The sequence below is a fragment of the Ursus americanus genome, chromosome 27 (assembly GCF_024610735.1).
Source record: "Ursus americanus isolate L20-20 chromosome 27, mUrsAme1.1.p, whole genome shotgun sequence".
Taxonomy (NCBI): domain Eukaryota; kingdom Metazoa; phylum Chordata; class Mammalia; order Carnivora; family Ursidae; genus Ursus; species Ursus americanus.
The window spans coordinates 11,321,093-11,336,689 of NC_142153.1; positions in this window are offsets into that span (position 1 = coordinate 11,321,093).

Sequence of the window (15,597 nt, forward strand, 5' to 3'; positions counted from 1 at the left end):
GACCATTCTTTTGATATCTCTGAATCCATAAAAATATTAGGAGTTAACAAAAAAACTGTAGGCATTTTGTCTGCACGTATTTATCTATACATCTCTTTGTTCCATTGATAGACACCTTTTTGTAGTAGACAAAGAGGTGCCTTAGAGACTTGGTATATGAATCTCAGAGGATAAGGGAATCCATGTTCCATTCTAGGCCAGTCTTTTCCCACCCGGATTTCCGCTTTCATCCCTTCTCGCTCCTCAGGGACTGAGAGCTTTCCATCATCTCCTCACTCCACCATCTCTTTGGATGTGGGATGAAGACACACCAATCACGTCGCAAACTGAACTGCTAGGTCCACTCAAGACGTACTCTCCCCACGAAAGGCGTCACCATGCACTCAATCCTGCAAACCAGACACTCAGCCCCTACCTTAATCTGCCCCATTCAAATAGTCACGAAGTTCTCATGGTTCCTTGACACTCACCCTCCTCTCTAGACATTGTCCCGGTTCAGGGCTTTATTGTTTCTCCCCTGGATTAGCGTAAGAATCTGCTGTTAATGATCTCCTTGCTCCACCCGTGGCTTCCCCTTAAATCGACACATCTTCCGCACTGTGTGAGATCTTCGTGTACCTTTTCTTTTTTCTTTTTTTTTTTTTTTAAGATTTTATTTATTCGACAGAGATAGAGACAGCCAGTGAGAGAGGGAACACAAGCAGGGGGAGTGGGAGAGGAAGAAGCAGGCTCATAGCAGAGGAGCCTGATGTGGGGCTCGATCCCATAATGCCGGGATCACGCCCTGAGCCGAAGGCAGACGCTTAACCGCTGTGCCACCCAGGCGCCCCTTTTGTGTACCTTTTCTGCTTAAAAACCCGATCATAGGGCACCTGGGTGGCTCAGTCGGTCAAGCGTCTGCCTTTGGCTCAGGTCGTGGGATTGAGTCTCCTCATCAGGCTTCCTGCTCAGCGGAGAGTCCGCTTCTCCCTCTCCCGCTCGTGTTCTCTCTGTCTCTCTCAAATAAATAAATAAAATATTTAAAAAAAACCTGGTCCTATCAAGAAAAAACTTCCCATCTCTTAGCTAGTCATATGCGATCTTCAGTGAGGTGAACCCCGACCTACACGTCCAGCTTTTGCGATATTATTCCCTGGCTTTTGTGTGTGTTTTACCAGACCAGTTCTTACTCATCCTTCAAGACCCTTGTAAATGCTTCTTCTTTGTGTTTTCACAGCCTCCGTGCATTCTTCTCCTATGGCACCCCCTCCGCTGTGCTGAAACATTCTGGTTCTGTCTGTCCATGTCACAAGGACAGGAGCTCCCAGAGGGCATGGGATTCTTTTTATTCCTCTTTGTGTGTCCCAACCCCCCGACCCTGGTGGGTCTAACAGAACTCCTCGTATATAAGCAGCGCTCAACACACGCTTGTTGAACAGAATAGTAAACATCGCATGACCCGTTGGGACTTAAAAGGCGCTTTCAGCTACAAGAGCTCATCTGAACCAAACGGTCCGCGAGGACAGAATGATGGACAGTATGACCGTGACCCCACTTCACAAACAAGGACATGCAGGTGAGTCACTTCCTCAAGTGCTTGTTGATCCAGGATTCCCCTCCCCCACATTTGTGAATTTGGAAAATGTCAATGTATCAGGACAGAAGTCTAGTTCCATTCAATACACTTTTATTAAACACCTACTAGCTGCGAGCTACAGTCCTGTGTGTTGCAAGCGTGGAGGAGTGAGAGAGGCCACCTGGGCCTGCTAAGGTCCAATGGCAGCTTTCTCAACCCTGCTGCTATTGACATTTTAAGCTGGATGGTTCTTTGGGGTTCTTTTGTGGGGGGACGGGCTATCCTGTGTATATCTGGACGTTCAGCACCATCTCTGGCCTCTGTCCCCAGATGCCACTAGCAACCATCTTCCTCCCCCATACCCATTTGTGACAACCAGGTACGTCCCCAGACTTTGGCGAATGTCCCCTAGGTTGGTGGCGGCGGTGGTGTGACAAAATTCCCCCTAGCCGAGAGCTGTATAGCAAGACTTAGCAACGGGGTTCGAGAAAGAAAGAGCAAGCTTCTCCAGGCATGGCAGATGTTTCCGGATGCAGTTCTGTGTAGGCTAAGAGAGTCTGGGGAGGGAGCCCTGAGTGCGGGTTCAGGGAAGCAGAGCCCAGGAGTCATGGATGGGGGGCAGGTATTGCTGGTGGGGGTCCTAGAGAACCTATGAGGATAAAACCCCCGGGCTGGGGAACGGGAGAGGTGGGAACATTTGTGTATGGGTGGGACGTGTACATCTCAGCTAACTTACTGAACCGAATTCCAACGAGGGAAGATGTGTCTTGGGGAGAGGCTGGGCTATAAATCCTAGAGGGGAGGACTTTAATGCCACTTAGAAATCAGGCCTGAAACACCCGTAATGTTTGTCAGTCCACATTTTAGTGTTCTTAAGTAAGTGTGCAGGGTGTGGGGGATGAAAGATGGCAGGTATTTGATTTAAAAAGCCTGCACAGATTTAATGTCCTGATAAAATGTATTAAATCTTTTAAGGTTTTAATGAATCTAGTATGTGTTTCATAAATCAAGAACTCTGCTAAGCCGTCTCCTGGTTTAATAAGAGTAAACTAGGAAATTGCTCTGAGCAGAAGCAAAATACATTTATATCACATTGAAAAGTAATAGAGTTTTAAGCTGAGGGGGTCTTTCTGGGCCTTTTAAGCTGTTTGCTTATTGCATTGCTCCAACTCCTTCAAATATTAAACCCCAGGCAAACACGTGCTTAACCGTATCAAGATGTGAACCAGCACAAAGGTAAGGATTATTTGTAAGAGAGCAGAAAACAAAGCCGGTGTTTCCTTACCCGGAGACCTCCGACCAAGTTGATTTTTTCACTGGAAACTGGCTTTGTGTATATCTGGGTTCAAGGTGGTTGGTTGAAAAACATTATTAACTGTTATTAAACCCCTTTTCCTGAGTTCCCTCACCCCTCCATCCTCACCTCAACACATTGGCGGGATTGAAGTGGTAAATGTATAAAATACTTCTTGAATTTTACAGCTAACTGTGGAGTGGCCTGTTAAATGCTGGTCAGACTGCCCAGAGCCAGCAGGCAGAAGCGTCTTCCCTGGTCTTAAACCCGTGCTTTTGTTCCTTTGCCTTCTTTTTTTTCCCATGAACTCCCCTGTCCCACTGCTAGAGCTCCAACAGGGGTGGGGAAGAGGCACACTGGGGTGTGAGGGTAACAGATGGGTCTCCGTGAGCAGGGCTGGAGATCGAAACCCCTGTTACTTAGCTTCCTTTGTGGACGGGCAGGTTCTGGGTGAGATGGGTGGTTCAGGGCATGGGGGGGGGGGGAGGTAGTGATGGAGGAAGAAGTTGGGGGGGGGGCTGGAACATTCCTGTGCACAAAAGCTGGCAGGACTTGTGAGCTCTGCAGGGGAGGGAGCCGGCCCCATAAAGCTCAGCGTGGAGAAGCCTGTCTAACCTCGTTAGCTGTCACGGGCAACAATACTGATCAGGCAATAAAGGCGATTCCAAACCTGTTGGTCATTAATCACCCGCCTGACAGTTGCGAATGGAAGTGGAAAAACCTCATCCCCTCTACCCTTCCCCTCCTCCCCTGGCCCAGTTCGGGGGTTTCGAGTTACCGCTCCGCTCCGTATATATGGGGTTTGCCGCTGGGGGCTGGGCTCTTCCCCCTTGGCTTTTCAAGGGACTCTTTCAGTGTGGAGAGGCCACAGGTTGGCCCGAGGCTGGCAGACCAAGGTTCTGCATAGAGACCGAGGAGTGAGGGGGAGAAAGGAGGTGGCTTCAGAGGTCAGCCCTCGACTGTGACCCCTCTGGGATCCAGGGCTGGGCCTTGGCAAGCCTGTGGAGTTGGGAAGCTTGTCGTCAACACTCCAGCCCTGTCTTTCCGCGCCCTCCCCCTCGTTCCCTGGCTCTCCCCTCCCTCCCTCCTTCAGTCACTAAGTGCCAACGTGTTTCCCTGTATGTTCCCTGTCTCTCCCCTTCCTTGGCCCCCACCCTCGGTTCCCAAAGAAGCAGGTCCTGCGCTCAGGACAGGTTTTCATCTCAGTCCTGTGCATCTCAGCCTGAATGTAAGTCCGTGTCCCTTCCCAGAGGCGCGGGGACTCAGCTTCATTCCTAAGGGCGTTAGGGGTGAACAGTGACTTCGGTGAGAGTCATACTTTGCACGCAGAAGTGCAGTCAGTGGGCGGGCGGCCGGGGTGGGGGTTGGGGGACAAGCCCAGGCTGCGCTGGCGCCCCTGACGGCGGCTGCTGGGAAGTGCGCCTCGGTTGCGGGTCTGCGTTGGGCAGGTACAGGGAGGGGAAAGCTTCCAGAGAGAGCAGCTACAGCCCAGACCAGCCCGACGCACAGAGCCTTCAAGCTGCTGGCGTGCTCTTCAATGTCCTTGAGCCAGGCTGCGTTTTAGAGCGAGGGCATGTCACTTCTGCTCCAGTTCAGAGGATGTGGGGGCAAGAGTGGTGTAAAGAATTAGCCAGGAATTTCTGAACCGGTAGCCTGAGTATAATTGGTCTACTTCTTGGCTCTTTGGATGGGCAGGCGCAAGACAGAGGAAACTGAATTTGAACAACCTGGAAGGGGGAGAGATTGCAACATACATTTCTCGGTGGTCTAAAATAGTCCTCTAGTTTCCCTGGACTTTTCTGACTCCCGTGGGTTCCCACTGACCCTGGCCGTGCCCACATCTGTTGGTGCTGCCTGTTCTTTCCGGGGCAGGGGGCAAAATCATCTGTCCACAGCACCGATCCATCCAGACTACTCCGACAAAGACAAATTCCCATGACAAACTAATAGAAACAAAATGAGAAAAAGGACCGACACGATAATAGTTTTTTTGGGCCTGTTTTCCAATATCCTTTACACCCCTTTTTCTGTTGCTCCCTATTTTTTCCCCTAATAGTGTGGCTGTTCTCACCCCCCAGCTGTATATCAGAATCACTTGAGGAGCTTTTACGAAATAGTGATGCCTCGGCCACATTCCCTGATATCTGATAATATTGTCTGGGGTTGGGCCTCCATGTGGAGTTATGGTTAAAAGCTCTTCCGGGAGTCAAATCTCCCCTGGGCCGAGAGGTACTGGTGTAATATCTCTAAGTTCATCCATGTCAATTCATAGCACGTAGTATCTTTGCTTTTGAGGTTTGCCGTGCCTGAAATGCCCTCCCCCTGTCTCTCTGACTGATGACCCACCAATGGGAGCCACGCGTGTCAGGGGCCACTCCTGAACGGTGCTGACGTCATTCAAAAGAGAGAAGCCACAAAGGACGTCCTTAATAATACACCGTGCACACCTAATGTTTCTATTTAAAGACTGAATAGTCTGATTCAAAATATACGTGCTCTAGGAGCTCAGAGGAGAGAGCAGTCAGGGAGGGCTGGGATAGTCAAGGAAGATTGTATGGAGGAAGGGGACGGGGACTGAGCATTGATGGGTGGGTAGGGTGTGGGCAAGGAGACAGCAAGAGTAGGGGACTGTAGACAGAGGGTGTGAGCAAGGGAGTATTCTGGAGGCTGGAATGATCCGGGCAGGTGCTGGGGACAGGGACAGGTTTGCTTGATCAGATGGAAGGCTTGGCGTCCTTCCACCTGTACCCACCCCTGCTGCGACTCCCGCAGCACGACTGTGAATCCCATGTGGCCAAGCATCCTCGTGTATTGTTCAGCTGCTCTCCTGTGTGTGTGTCTCCTAACCATCAGATCTGTCAGCAGCTAGAAGGCAGGGACTATACTTCATGTAAGTTGGGACCTGTCATTCAATTCCGTTTAAATCAACTCAACTCAACTCAATTCAATTCACTATATATTTAGCGAGTGCCAGCTGTGTTCTTTTGGGATTCAACTAAATAGGTCAAGACACTGACCCTCCTGAGCCTGGATGCTAGCAGGGGAATACAAACAACAATGAATACAATAAACAATATATAAACCGATTATATAGTCTAGTGAAAGGTGGTAAGTACCATAGAGAAAAGAAAAAGAGGAACGGGATAAGGGGATCAGGAATGAGTGTATGTGGGTGAGTATGCGTGTGTGCCTAGGTGTGTAGAGTTCTCACATGGAAGGTATTAGAAGGTTAGACCAGGACTCACTGAGAAGGTGAGAATTGATCAAAGGCTTGAGAGAAATGAAGGAGTTCACCACATGGATATGCAGGAGAGAAGTTTTCCGGAAGGGGACAGCTAGAGCAAAGCCCCTAAGTGGAAGTCTGCCTAATGTGCCTGAAGGATGGCGGGAAGGCCACCCGAGGCTGGAGCCCATAGTGTTGGGAGAGGAGCTGGGAGGGGAACGGGGTGGGGGGCTGGCTCAGGTGGGGTCTCGGAAGCCACCGCATGGACTTCGGCCTTCACTCCAGGTAAGACGGGAGCTCCTGCAGGGTTTCAAGCAGATGAGTGACGTGATCTGGCTTTGGGGCTGCTGTGTTGAGGACAGAGGATGGGGTATGGGGTGGGCTGGAGGGCAAGGATGGAAGCAAGGACACCTACCATGGGATTGATTGCCACCACACACACACACACACACACACACACACACACACACACACGGCCAAACTCACGCAATTTGGTGAAAGAAGACCTTCGAAATATTCGTAGGTGAAGGCTGCACATTATGCCTATTTATGCTCATTAAGAGCTCTATTAGAATACGCACATTATTTAGATTTTTGACCTGACCGAAGAAGAAGCCAGACCATCCAGCTTATGCACCGGGCTTGGCTTCAAAAGACATTTCTCTCACCTAATTAACACACAAAGATCTGTCATTGTCAGTAAAGAATGTGACCGGCTTTGGAGATGGTTTTCAAAGAATGCCAAATTGTTCAGAGCAAGATAAAGGATTAGAATAAGTGTAGACCATTCCAAAGTAACTGCTTTGAATGGGACGGTATTTATTTTGATATCTAATTCCTGCTATATTCATTTAAAAAAATTCTATTACTTTCTTGTGTTTCTCTCGTATTTCACCTACGAGTGAGCAGAAGCTTGGCCCTCAGCACATAGCACACTCAGTAAGTAGTTGAGGGATGGAATTAAGCCCCGGGCATGCTGGTGTGTGCTAATTTGCAAGGCAGTATTAAAAATTCCGTTTGAATTTCCAGATCCAGTTCATTTTAAGGGGGCAAACTCCCTTTTTTCCTCAAGAGAAATGAGACATGCATATTTAAGAGAGGTCCGTTCCCTTCCCCTCCTAAAAAGCAAAGGTGACCACTTCCCGGTGATTTTCTTACAAGTCCATTTAACTGAGTGAGCAGCCCTGGGGGGGTAATCAGCCTGTCACCCAGTAAGCAACACCGTTGAGTGGCCTCTGTGAGGGCTAGTCACTGAGAGAGCGTACAGAAGAAATAGAAACCGCCACCTGTGCCTTCATGCTGCCCCCAATCTGTGGAGAAGAACAGGACCCGCAAAAACAGGAGGACACTTGCAAAGGCGTGCTGGTGGGTGATTGGAGGAAAGGAGACTCTTCAGTGCCCTGTTTGTGTATCATTTGGAACTTTCCGATCTATTAAAATATCCGTTATCTCATTTCATATGGCCCTCCCGGTAATTCTCTGAACTAAAGCCGTGGACTATTACCGCTGAAAGGGGCTTTAGGAATCATCCCTTTGATCCAATCCCCTCTCTACCGGCAGGAAACCGAGGCACGGATGTGGGATGTGCTTTGCCCTGGATGGGGGCCCGGAGGGGCTAGAAGTGGAACCCAGGTGTCTTGGCTCCCCCTCGACTCCTACACTGGAGGAGGAAGGGTCGCGTTAAGGGATTGAGGTCGCAGAGCATTGAATGAAGGTGGGGGAACAGCCTAATGTGGAGGGTGCGGTGGGGGAAGAAAAAGCAGCTGGTGGAAGAGCCCCTAAGGGTTTGCTGCTTTGAAGAGGAGAGGCCTAGGCAGGGAAGGTGTGGTGGCTCATGGAAAGGGGTTTGGAAGGTTGGGTCACAGAAGGGGCACCCCTAGGCACAGAGTCTCAAGAGGAAACATTAGCTTTTAGTGATTATTTTCTGAGGCTGACCTCCCACAGCTAGGGTGGCAGGACACGGGCAAGCCAGGAGGTCAGGAATGCCTGACAGAACGAAGGTCAGCAGTGGGCTGTAATTCCACGGGGCCTCCGTGGTGAACGAAGTCCTCAGCACGGAGCATTTAGGTTCTGACCACTGGGCCAGAGTGAAGACTCCAGACTTGGGACACCCACAGGAGAAAGTCTCCTGCTCCTGCCTGGGACTCAAGCCGTCCAGCCTGTAGTGGGGGCCAGCAGGGGTGAGGCTCGCCAAGCTGCCCAGGGCCTTCCCGTGGTAATGAGGCTTGAAACAGGCTGTCCCGCCGTCTTGCTCTGTCCCTGCTCCAAATGGGAAGGAGCAAAAGCAATGGTACGATTCTCTGAGGTGTCTCGGCCGTGGTTCAGCGGGCCGCAGGGGTGAGGCAAGGTGCACGGGACGGATGCTGTAGGCCTGGTCTTCTTCCAGGCTGAGGGGGACCGAGGGGACACTGCTTGACGTCACGGTACAGTGGACGGATGTCAGGGGCCTTCCAGCTGTATCAGTCCGTGGGTCAGGCCTGCTGCCTGCGCGTGCCTTCCTGACCAGGGCATTTAGAGCTTGTCAACCTGTATCACACTTTAATGCAGGTATCTGGGGATCCTGTTCAAAGGCAGATTTCGAGCCACGGGTCAGGCGTGGGGCCCGAGAGTCTGCATTTCTAACAGGCGCCCGGGCCATGGTGAGGTTGCTGATCTGAGGGCTACACTTGCAGGAAAAAGGCTTTAAAGGGGGGAATTAATGGCAATTCAAATGTTCGAAGCCCTCACCTGGATAATGGCCTTGCTATCTCTTTCTACCTGAGGGCTTCCATCTTTCAAATAATTTCCATATTTTCTGCCTTTTCTAGACATTTCTAGCCCCTGACTCTGAGCTGACCTCTCCTCTGAATGCTGGCGGCACTGCCCACCTCCTGTGCCTCATTTGGCCCTTAGCATCCCCCATCCAGGCTGTTCTCACGTCCTTCTCTGTGTCCCCGAAAGGCCAAGCTACAGACGGCGACTATAGCCAGGCTCCCGGGAGTACGGACTCCTTGCATCGGTCTGCCCTTTTGGAGCCAACGCCTCCTTTCCTCTGCGCCCTTTGTCGCCTTGCTCAGCTGACCCGCAGAACCCTTGCTGGGCCAGTCTCTCTGTCCTCATCGCTGCGGACTCTTGTTCTAGAACAATGAGATGGATTCCGTTCCTCTCCTAAGAGCGTGTTGAGTTCCGGAATGGGGGGAACAGTTCTCTCTTGGCACAGGGGAAGCCGTCCAGTCAGGCGGGCCAAGGGACCATTGATCTGAGTCCAGTGAAAAAGTGGCTTCTCGGGAGCCCTGGATCCAGGCCCACTTCTAGACAACTTCTTCTTTCAACTCTCTTTCATGTGTTTTCACTTCACAAACATGCCAGTTCCCAGCTGCCCCTGAGAGACAGCGGTGGTGCGGGTGGGTGGTGGCGGGGAGACCACAGCGGTAGTCGGAGGCGCTGGTGGGGTGGGGAGGGTGTAGCGGGAGCTTCGCCGTATCAGAGACTTGCCTGCCCGGGACTGAGGACATCTTGCAGGTCTGCGGATAGGGTCCTGTGGACTCACTCCACCTGACTCGTGGGATCACACAGTTACACACATATTCAAACAGAGGTGTCCCTGTAGGGCAAATTCACACACCAACATCTTATCCCTTTCTTCGGCCCTTTATACTTCCCTCCCTCTCTCTCTCTCTCTCTCTCTCTCTCTCTCTCACACACACACACACACACACACACACACACACACACACACACAAATACTTAACCAATTAAATCTGTTGAGCGCTATTTGCAGATGATGGTGTGGAATTGTGCTGGACTTGTGTCCGGCCTCATTAAATGTCAGCATTAACAATACGGCACTTGGCAATCAAGGCTGCTCTGTGGCTGTTAGTCATTAATCACCATCTGACAGTCCTGAATTGGAAACGAGGAGCCTGTTCACATGTGCTCTGTGTACCTAGTTACCCTCTTGGTAATCAGTCTCAGAAAAGTTTTCTTTGACTCCCTGCCTGCGAAGAGGGCCTCTGTCCTGGCAAGGGGGCAGAAGGTCATTAGGCTCTGCGCCCCCTCTCCTCCTCCTCTTCGTCCTCGCGGGGAAAAGAGGTTGAGGTCCTAAGAAAACAGGGGGGAGAGGAGCATATTGTTTTTGGCCTACTCTTTCCCTCTTAGGCCTGTTTTATGTAGCCTTGTTTTTATATTCTGGCCCAATGGCCAGGAAAATTCTTTTTCTCCCTCAGAAATCCTGAAAGACAGCAGGGAGGTCGGTTCTGCTCCAAAAGCTGGTGCGGTAAGTTTGCAAATGTGGCCTTTCCAGGCTGCTCAGGTGTGGACCTCTATCTGCTAGCTGGGGGTGCCTGGCTAATTTCGGGGATGGCTTTCAGCAATGTGGGTCTGATTTTCCACAGGTCTTCTGGGTCCCTTTGCAGAATTGAGAGCAAGGACTAGTTTCTCCTTGGGGTCCCTTCTTAGCACCTTCTTACAGCCTAATTACTTTATTTGTTTATTCAAGAAATCTCTGTTGAGTGCCTGCTGCATATGCCAGGCGTAGATCAGACACTGTGGGTAGAGCAGTAAACACGGGGCGCGGTCCCTCCCTAGTGGTGGTGGCTTTTCGTGGGTGAGATAAAGATCAAATAGAGATCAGTACTGAGACAGGGTCGCTTTTCGAAGGGAAGTCCTCTGGCCCTGAATTCTGGCTGCCAGGTCCTCCTACCAACCCTGGAGCTGCCATTCCTGGGAAAATGTTCGTGTTCCAGAGCTTTCCTGACCAGACCCCTCGATAGTCTGATGTTCCATTTCCGGTAGTCCTGTTCTCTGTCTACTTAGGTGTGGGCTGTTCCCAAACAGGTTTAGTGAACACTGATGTCTTAAGAGGGGTGTCTTTTCCCTCTACCCTATTCATAGCACATTTTTATGATTTTTTTTTCCCCAGGACTTTGCTCCTTAACTCCAAGAAATGAGTCAAGGGGGGTGGGGAATCCAAGCCATCATGGCAAGTTGGCTGAGGCACAAGGTCACTGACTGCCCATACTTCAGTGGGCGTCCTCTTCCTGCCTCTAGGGTTTGCCAAGATAGCAAGGTCCTCAGAATGAGCCCTGTGCCATCAGGACCACCTCTCCTGTTCTGGGCACGGGGAGACCAATGAGAGAAGGGAAGGCTTCTGGAGCAACTGGCCACTGGGCCCCTGGTAAAGGGTGTGTATCTTTTTTTCTCTTTCCTGTTTGCTCTTTTGTTCCTCTTGTTCCTTCTTTGAGTTTTACCTCCCGGGTCTCTTCTCTCATCAAACTAGTGTCCTCAGTGCAAAGATGTTGACAAATGCTTAAGCTCTTTAGCTCTTTTCCAGTTAAATGGAATTCAGCAAGCATTTACTGTCTACCTTGTGCCTGGCACTGTCCTAGGATGTGAGTGTGTGTAGAAGATTCTTCTTGCCTTTAAGGAATTTATGGTCCAGTGAGGGGAGATGAAGGGTCCTCACATACAGAAGGACTATCAGAGAGATAAAATAAGGGGTTGAAGAGATTCAGAGCAAGGGGAAACCACAACCAATTGGGGTGAAAAACGAGACCAGTGAATTCGTGAGGGGGATAGGCTTTTTAGGAGGAAGGAACAAAAACTGGATGCAAGAGCTGGATGTCTAGGAAACAGTGAGTCGTCATGTTTGGCTCCTGTGAAGGTTCCAGCAGGGGCGGGTGGAAAGGTGTTGGGATCATTCTGTGGAGGACTTGATTGCTAGGTTAAAATTTTGGCCTCGATTAGACAGTGGGGAGCCAATGAAGGCCTATGGGTTTCCAAGAGTAAGAAACACATTCTCCTGTATTTCATTAAAATATTATCTTTCTGGAAAAGAGAAAGCCAGGTCTCCCACACGCTTCACTCTTGGGCAAGAATCTTGTAATTATATGTTCATTTGTGTCATCGTTAGTTCAATTTCTGTCTCCATCAGCAGCTGCCCACATCATAGTTCCAAGAGTTAGAGAACCTCCAAACTTGGCCCCAGGGCATCCCTGAAACTCCAGGGAAAGGTCCTGTCAACCCCAGATCAATCTCCAGTCTCCCTCTCGCTTGCCGAGATGATTGTTGGTGTCCTGGACCACGGAGTGACTCGGTGGTCAGTGATCTCCCTCCGCACGCCTTGCTTCCCTTCTCCCCCCAGCTGCTCCCTGTTCTGGTTCTTCCAGGGCTCAGGCTGAGTTACTGAGCTTTTGTCCTTCCGTGGAGGTATGGCTCCAAGGGAAAGCACCTCCACGACAGAGCATTCGGCTGATGTTCAGGTGTGAATTTCCCCAGCCTGAGACACTCTTCCTTCTTTACCTGGCTGACCCTGCTCAGCGCTCAGGTGTCAGCTTCACGGTCATGATCCCACAGAGGCTCTCTTTGACCTTAGTTCTAAACAAGGGTTCCTTGTTACACCCTCTCGGGATGCACCATAAAACACTCTGCTTTTCCTTCATTGCTACGACCACAATTTATAATCCTTCATGGGTCTGTTTTGCTTTTTTCTTCTTATTAGTCTGCAAGCTTCATGAAGGCAGGGCCGTGTGTCTTTTTGCTACTAATGTGCGTCCAGAGTGGAGCCCAGTGCCTGCAGGTAGTCAATGCTCAGTAGATGGTACTGAGTGAAGGCACTGATGGTGCTGGGTCCATCTGGGGGCTGGAGCAACTGGCCACTGACCGGGCCACCGGTAAAAGGTGGGACTGGGCATTTACCCAGCGGCCTGGGGGTGGGTAAACGATGGGTTTTTCCCCCCTCTCTTTTTTGGAAGGAGAGAGAGAGAAGAAAACATGGAGTGAGGAGAGTAGGTATGGCTTGGTATTCTTGGAAACCCTCTCTCATGGCCTGGTCCACGGAATCTGCTCCCCAGGAGATCATGGGTGACGTCATTGGTTATGGGGCCCTGCTTCTCCTCCGATAGAGTCCCGGGACCTTGGAGCCTGGCTTGAAAAAGGAATCTATGGATGTTCTGAAAAGAAACAGCATGTTCCTGACCCCAACTACCTGTCACTGGCCTGTTCCTGAAGGATTCTGAGCTTGGAAAGCCCAAAGAAGTTTTGGACACCCTTCTTTCACCCTAAGCATGGTTAAGCTGTAAACTGCTGGGGGAAATAGGAACGCAGAAGAGGAAGGGAAGACTATAAAGTTTCAAGCAGGGCTGGTTTGAGGCAAGCAGCAAAGGAGAAAAGTTAGTATGGGGGTGGGTGGGAGGACACCCTTCTTTTCTTCTCTCTCCTCCTTCAAGGTGCTCTCCCCACTGAGTGAGCTTGAGGGTTGTGAGAGCTGGAAGAGGCAAAGTGAGGGGCAAGGCCCTCAAGACACAAGGGAGGGAGGGAAGCAGGGAGGCTCTTTATCCTCATGGTGGTTCTCAAGGCGGGCTGTGGAGTTGCAGGGAATAGTTGTGGTTGTCTCTGTGATTGGGGGTTGCTACAAACAAGTGGTGTCTTGAGACCAAGGGTGCTAAACCTTCTGCCCTACACCAGAGGGTCCTGCTCAAGAAAGAATTGTCTTGCTCCAAATGTCAATCGCGCCCCCTCTGAGAAACAGAGTGAGATGAGTGAGGAAAAGCACGGCCTTGAAGGCTTTATCTCTCTGGGGCCTTAGACACCCTATGGTTTCTGTCCCCAGGGCTCCTGAGGTCCATGGAGAAAAAGTGGACAGGCCTTGCCTGTCCACTGGAGCATGGGACATGGAGCTCAAGGAGAACCAGGGTGACTGTCTTGTTTGGTGCCCTCTCAGCCCTCCCTCTGTGCCCCTCAAACCTGCAAAGCCGTCCAGCGGGCCCCGTTCGCTCACGCCAGGCCTCATTCAGCTGTGACGGTTAACTTTTTCCATATGCTGGGGCTGCTTCTGCGTAAGGAAATGAGGGAGGATGGGGGAGAGATGCGGGCCAGAGGTTGCGGGTGGAGGCGAGGGGTGGCTGCGGGAATGTCCGAGGGTCGGTGGGAGAGGGTTTTTGGGGGGCGTCACCGTGAGGGGGAAGTGCGGGGGGGAAGTCAATGGCAACACGTTCTAGCCTGTTGGGAGGACGGCTGTTGGCACCAGGAGAAATCCATCCAGCGGAGCCAACCCTCATTAATCATCCGGGCGGCTGAACTGCCAGCTCCTTTCAAGATCTTTCAAGAAGGGTTTTCACCCAAAATAGAGTTGAAAATGTGCTGGGCCCTACTCAGAATCTCATCAGTCTGGGCATTATGGGAAGTGTCAGGCAGGCTGTGACAGACAAGGCCCACTCTGTTCAAGGGGTCCTGACTCCCACGGCCTGTCATATCAAGCGCCTGATCAAATTTGACAGCTTCATTTGTACCTACAGAATAGATAAAAGGGGTTGTTCATTGAAACAAATGGAGGGGAAGGGATGGGGGAGGGAAGGGAGGTGGGGGGAATGTGTGTGTGTGTGTGTGTGTGTGTGTGTGTTGGGGAGAGGAATGGCACTGGGGGTGGGACAGAGGGGAGGGTGATGTTAGGAGCAAAGGGTGCAAAGGAGGATACTCTCCAAGAACATTTGCTCCAACAGTCCCAGACAAGGGCACGGGGTTAGGGAAGGCAGGTGAGTAGGAGGAAGGGGATGGGTGTGAAGGCCCCACCTAGCACTGTGACCCTCTCTGTGCTCTGGTCCCGGACGCTGTCGCTGGGGCCAGGAAGGTGGGCCCTGGGAGTAGGAGTGCCCATGGTGGGTGACTGTAACTGGACGAGCAGGGCCAGCAATGGGATGCACTCTTCAGTTCCGAGCCTTGAGCTGAATTGTGCAGAGCCTACCTTCCCTCCGCTGCAGCCCCTTCACTGGGCTCACCTGTGCTCTGTCCGCCCTGAGGCTGTTGCACTCCTTTGCCGGCGCTGGGGTTATTGGGTGCCACACCTGTGCTGGTGGCCCCCGAAGCACAGACTCCCTTAAGCCATACTTGCCTTTGGGCTATGTGCAGATGGAAGCCTGTGGGCGTGAGCTGGAGGAACATGCTCCCACACAGCCCGGCTTTGGGCTTTGCTCAGGCCACCCCACTGGCCCCCAAGACCTCTCCCCTTCTTCCTCTGGGGGCCAGGTGAACGAATGAATCCTTCCAGCTCCCAGGGTACCCTGAACGCCTGGCACTTTCTGTGAGTCCCCTTCATGTGTTAATGTCAGACCTTCTTTCACGTTCTTAGTATGTGTTTGAACTGTTTTCCCTGTGAGATCGTAAACACTCTGATAGGAGGGGCCGTGTCTTATCCATCTTCCGTCCTGTGATAGCACTTCGCACAGGTAGTAGGTTCTCGAGAAATATTTCCGCGAGTACAAGTGTGCTGTAAAGTTCAGGTCTGCCCATCAGGAGGTGAGCTTGGGATCAGGGGATTTAAAGTTGTTTTCTGACCTATAGTCTTTAGAGGAGAGGCTCTGAGGTGGGCAAGGCTCTGCCTATCCTGCCCCCACCCACCCGGTGCCTTTGGGAGATTTAGAGAAAGTGTCCCTGTGACGCTGCTGCAGGCAGGCCAGGTGTCATGGCGGCCACGGAGGCTGCGCTGGCTCCCATGGCCGGATGCTCTCGTGCAGGGCACCAGCCTCGCGGGAGTACGTGGTGGCCCCTGGG